This window comes from Cherax quadricarinatus, chromosome 91, assembly GCF_038502225.1.
Source record: "Cherax quadricarinatus isolate ZL_2023a chromosome 91, ASM3850222v1, whole genome shotgun sequence".
NCBI classification, from domain to species: domain Eukaryota; kingdom Metazoa; phylum Arthropoda; class Malacostraca; order Decapoda; family Parastacidae; genus Cherax; species Cherax quadricarinatus.
The window spans coordinates 7,089,768-7,095,767 of NC_091382.1; the positions used below are offsets into that span (position 1 = coordinate 7,089,768).

At 39.3% G+C, this 6,000-nt stretch overlaps 1 protein-coding gene across 1 annotated transcript in view; it reads right to left on the minus strand.

Moving 5' to 3' along the window:
- The window catches only part of LOC128704827 (uncharacterized), a 285,286-nt gene extending 280,830 nt beyond the window's left edge, over positions 1–4,456 (minus strand). The window contains exons 1-2 of the mRNA XM_070104358.1: positions 4,426–4,456; positions 4,088–4,254 (exon numbers count right to left, since the gene is read on the minus strand). The gene's annotated coding sequence lies outside the window, so the exon portion shown is untranslated. The remainder of the gene's footprint in view (positions 1–4,087; positions 4,255–4,425) is intronic.
- Between the last annotated feature and the right edge of the window lie 1,544 nt (positions 4,457–6,000).

Genomic DNA, 6,000 nt, shown 5'->3' on the forward strand with positions numbered 1-6,000 from the left:
ATCGTCGGGAAAAAGAATGATGAGGGTCATTGCAATTGAGACAAGCGAGGGAAAACTGCAAGATGTATTGGTGTGATCTGCGGCACTGCAGACCGGGCAGTCCACCACAGATGTGCAGAATTTAGTGGGGTGTCTGAAGCGCCAGCAATTTCGACACTTTTGGGGAGTAGGGACCACTTTATGGACCTCTATGCGATGACCCGTGATATGACCCTTATGGAAGAGGGGGAGGGGGGTACTTTAAGGACCATATATGTTCAAGGAAACAGCTAGAGATACATTCTGGCAGAGCTCTGGCCTGTGTGTAGGGCTCTGGGCACGAGATTCTGGCAGAGCTGCTGCCTGTGGGCAGAGCTCTTGGAAAACGCTACTGGAGTCTCCAGGGAAGATCGTTGGAGACACTGGGCAGGGTACTGGCTTGGAGCGGTGCTCATGCTGTGTAGGAATTGGGCCCTGTGGCTAGGGTGTGACCGAGTTCCTGTGGTGAACTGTCCTCTAAATTATATTATAAGTTATATTCTGGTTGGTCAGTTAATTGTATTTTTTGTCTCACTGCTTATATATACAACCCCCATTTATGTAAGCTTAATAGTGTTCTCCTGTTTCCAAATATATTATTGTTCAAGGACTTCATAAACCGAGAAGAATAGTAATATTTACCATCTGTTATTTATTTCTAGTTTTTATACTTTATTTTCTTTATATAAGGTGGAGTGAGTGAAGAGTGGGCGAGTTATACGGTAGTGAGTAGTGTAGAGTTAATGAGAGGGTCGTGGTGGTAACCACTAACCTGTCATACCTAGCTACCTGCTACCTCTCCTGCCTACTCCCCCGCCTTTACTCTCCAATTATCTGTTCGTTCCTTACCCCCCCTATATGACTGTTGCAGCAGTCATATAGAGGGGTAAGGAACGAACAGATAATTGGGGAATTAGGGAGTAAAGAGAAGTAGGCAGGGGAAGTGAATCGAGTGACCAGCAGTGATTATGTGAAGTCACTTTACTACACTAGCACCTCAACTACCAAACTACTCGTCCTCTCAATACTTTAAATAACGGGACAGTGAATATTACCATTCTACTTAAAGTTAATGAAGTCCCTGTACAATAATATAGTTGGGAACAGACCATACTGCCCACAGGCAGCAGCTCTGTTATCTCGTGCCAAGAGCTCTGCACAGAGGCCAGAGCTCCACCAGAAGCGCTCTCTAGCCGTTTCGTTGAGCTTGTATGCTCCTTAAAGAACCCCCCCCCCCCCTTCATGAGGTGTACACGTTAAGACCTGACGCCAGTCAAGAAGTAAAGACCAGAGACTTAACCCGCAAAGCGTGTCTTTACACCTATTTACCAAAGCAAGGGGTGTGACAATTTACTGGTTAATTAGGTCTCCCTCAGTGACCTTACAAGCATAGTGACTTATATCACTAACACAAATTCACTGTACAATGGTACTCTATAATACCATGGTACCACTGCAAGAATTGAGCAGAGTGCTTGTGAACTGACTGGAATGTTATGAATGGAAATAAAACGGGAAAGACTAGCTTTTTCTGCATCCTGAACTTGAAGAGCGTGAAAGAACATATTTTGGCCAACGTGTCATAAAAGGGCTTTATCAATACTATGGTCTGAAAGATAATTGAAGAGGTCTGTTGTAGGGAAAAATTTAGGTCACTCTGTACTTGTAAACATGGCATGTGAAGGAAGTGTGTCGCATAGGTCGTTTCTGGGTAGATTGAGCACAAAGAACTGTTGTCGGCAAATGATCTGGTACTTTTAGGCGTATTTCCGAGGGCGACCCAACCCGAAGTAGGTGGGCGATCCGAAAACCAGTTACACCATATTCAGGGAAGCCAGACGCAGTTAAGGCATTCAAGAGGCACTAGAAGAAATGAGCGGAGCCTCAGCACCTGGAGCAGATGACGAAGAATCACCAGCAGAAGGTACAGAGTAGGGCAAAAGTCTGGAGAATGGTCCAATAACGAAGCCGGGTCAGAACAGGATGCGGTAACAAAGGGGCCTGGGAGGAGGAGGGTTATCACGGAACAGGCTCCATGATGGTACTTATTTTAAGAAAAAAATTAAAGGGACAGCGGAGGGACAATCACTAGAAGGCGTGAAAAGATCAAAAGTTCCCTTGCGAGCTGTGCAGTGTTGGGCCCGTGCCATACCCTACCCTTCACGCCAGTAAAGCAGCGCTCCGGGATAGCAACCTCCTATCTACCGAGCCACCTCAGGGAACAAGAGAGCGGTCGGAACCTCACCACGAAGCATACCTCCTCCGGCAGTCACCTCCCAGAACCGACAGGCAGCCTCCGGAGATACACCCGTCACCTGCAGGACACCCTGCCTACCTCTGAAATCCGAGAAGGGACCATAGTTCTTCTAGATAATGCAAATTCCACAGCAATTTACACCACACCCGAGGAACCTTATGGAGCGGGATGAACCTTTAAACACTTACCCCTACCTAGAAGCCGTAATGCCAGAGGGGAGGACACCAGAGGCTACAAATGGGACGGGGAAACCATACCATGGGTGGCGTTAGAACCCGCGATCAGAGAGTCACAACTCTAGAACGACGCTTTAGCCACTGGGCCAGCTGGCTACAATAAGATTCATCCAATTAGGTATATGTCTACACCATAGGAAGGTTAGTTGGACGAATCTTATTGGAGCCAGCTGGCCCAGTGGCTAACGCGTCGGTCTAGAGTTGTGACTCTCTGATCGCGGGTTCTAACCCCACCCGTGGTATAGTTTGTTTGCAATCGTGTCATTACGATTTCGCGAGTCATGGGGGACAGGTAAAAGGGAAGGTTCAGAGGGGAAGGAAAGTGAAAAATAAGAGGGTAATGGGATGGGGAGGATTGGCGAAGGTAATTAGGTTCGGTCTGAGACAAAAAATGGTTAATTCCTTCTACCAAGAGCCTCTTCGCCATGTCAAAGAGTGCCGCCCCCCCCCCTTGAAGAGGGGTTGTACATCATTGCAGTTACCAACTTAGGGGAAGGAGGGAGAGCGAGTTTAATTGTGGTTGCAGGACTGGGGGGGTCAGAGTCATAGCTTGTGTCCCTCCTTGTCACTGGTCACCTACAGGTCCACTCTTCCTGCCTTCACCATGTCACTCCAGACTATTTTACATCCTGACAACTATGGCTGACAAAATACTTTCAAAACATCCCTTTGTCTCTGACGTCTTCAATTTCTGATTGTAATTCCCTTTCTCGCCGTGTTCCATGTCTGGAACATCCTGCGTGTCCACCTTCTGCGTGTGGATGTGGGGAGGGTAAATTCTCATCGTTTTAAGTTTTTTGCTGTAGTATTATTTTTAATGGTATTTGATAAACCAAGAAAGTGCTTGGAATTTTTCTATTTTCAGTGGGTGTTTTGCATGCGTACACACATTAATGTATGTATACGTTCAATAGGGTAAACCTGCGTTTTTCGCTTAAATAGCAACGCAGTTTTTGCTGAATAGGGCAAGCGCAAATATGTACGCAATAATTTCGTCAAAATCATTCTGAACGTAATGGAAAAGTATGTTTATTATTAAATTATAAACTTTAATAAGTTATTTAGTTGGATTAGATTAATTTAGTTTCGCTTGTTAATTACTCGTCTCAAAACGAGTTATTGCTAATTGTGAATGTAACGGCCCTTCAAACCCTCAAAGAACTTTTGAAGGGACTCTTCGTCATGCAAAGAAAACTAACAAAATTATTACAAAATAAATCAACTTTTATTGAATATAAAGAACTCAAAATATAAAAACCATGAAATAGTCCTAACTGAAGCAAATAAATTCATTGGACAAAAATTAAATGAACCAGCCTAAGTGTAATGGGACGCTGGAGATAACGTAATTAAGTCACAGAAGTTAGTGACTTGTGAAGCGTAGCAACAGTCACAATGTTTATGAAGGTGCAATTATCAGAGTAGGCAACTGAGTTACCTGCCTGCCGTAGTAGTAAACTGGAAATCTGCAATAGAGTGTAATGGGGAAGGCCACTTCAATATGTTGCCAAGACAGTAGCTCTGTCCTCGTGATAAAGAAAAGAAAGCCAGGTCTCAAACAAGGCTGTTGACCTACCCAGACGTGGTTTAACAGTAGTTTCTAGTGATGATACAGGAGTGTAGAGCCAAAAGGCGAAGGAACAACAGAGTTCCCAGGAGTACGGATTATTGTTTCTAAACTATTGGATTAATGCCGTTCTTCTCATCCCGTATCTGATAGGTGACCCACACCATGTAGCAAGTCTGAGAAGGAAAAAGGAAATTACAAGCTGAACAAGGAGTCAGTCACATAGTAGGCCGAAGGCTTTTAAAAGAAGTAGTGACGACTGAGTATTACCAAAATCAGGATAAAAGTAAAAACCGAATTATGAAAGGAAAATTATTCAATTTTCAAGAGTATAGTTCTGTACTTACAGACTTGATGAAAGCACGAAACCAAGTAACGTTACTCAGTCCGTCAGGGTTCATTGTTGCCTCTCACAAGGGTTGAAGGTAACCACTCACATGTCCCTTTCCGAACAGTCATACTACCAGTCATTACTTCCACCACCAATCACTCAGTCTTCTACTCTTATGTAATGAAGTTTTCCCTCACACTGACTAGTTTTACCTTTTCGGCACTATATATATATATATATATATATATATATATATATATATATATATATATATATATATATATATATATATATATATATATATGTATATATATATGTATATGTAAACACACACACAAAACAACCACGGGGGTATTGGTTGTTTTGCATTCTGTATCGCTTGGTTTGCGATATTTGCATAATGTGTGTGTGTGTGTATATACATATATATATAAATGTATATATATATATATATATATATATATATATATATATATATATATATATATATATATATATAAATATATAAATATATATATATATATATATATATAAATATATATATATATATATATATATATATAAATATATATATATATATATATATATATATATATATATATATATATAATATATATATATATATATATATATATATATATATATATATAATATATATATATATATATATATATATATAATATATATATATGTCGTGCCGAATATGTAAAACTGGTCAATTAGCAAGAACTCGTTTAAAATTAAGTCCTTTCTAAAAATTTTCTCTTACACGTTTAAAGATATATTTTTTCATTAATGTTAATGCAAAATTTTTTAATTTTGCATCAAAAGAATCTTAGAAAACTTACCTAACCTTATTATAACAAGAACAATTTATTTTAGCCTAACCCAACTAAATATATTTTAAATAAGTTTACAATAATTTAGTACTAAACAAACACAATGAAATATATTTTTTTCGTTAGATTCAGAATGATTTTGGCGAAATTATTGCATACACAAATTTTCGCTTGTCCTATATGGCAAGATGAGCGTTGCTATTTAAGCCAAGATCGCAAGTTCTGCCTATTCGGCACGACATATATATATATATATATATATATATATATATATATATATATATATATATATATATATATATACGTATATGCAAAACAATCGCAGACAAGCGATCTTAACAATCAGAGACAAGCCACTGGGGGGAGGAGAATAAATTTATTTTTTTTATATTTTATTTAAAATACAGTATACATTATACATGGAAGCAAACATATGTCACTAAACTAATCGACATGGAACAACAAATTAAAGTACAACATACGTATACACAATCCAAAAAAGAAAATGGAACACTTCACACAAGTGTACCAACAACATATCCAGATAATCTACTTTAGCACACTTATACATCTTATGTCAAGTTTTATATACAAATCAATTCTTAAAGGTAAAACCCTCACCAAATACCATTAAAACCTATACATCCACCCCCCACCAAAGGTACATTTATAAAGTCGTACATATGTGCTCTGGAAGTAAAAATGTACCCCCCCCCCTCATCAAATACCAACAAAACGTTGTCATACTATAA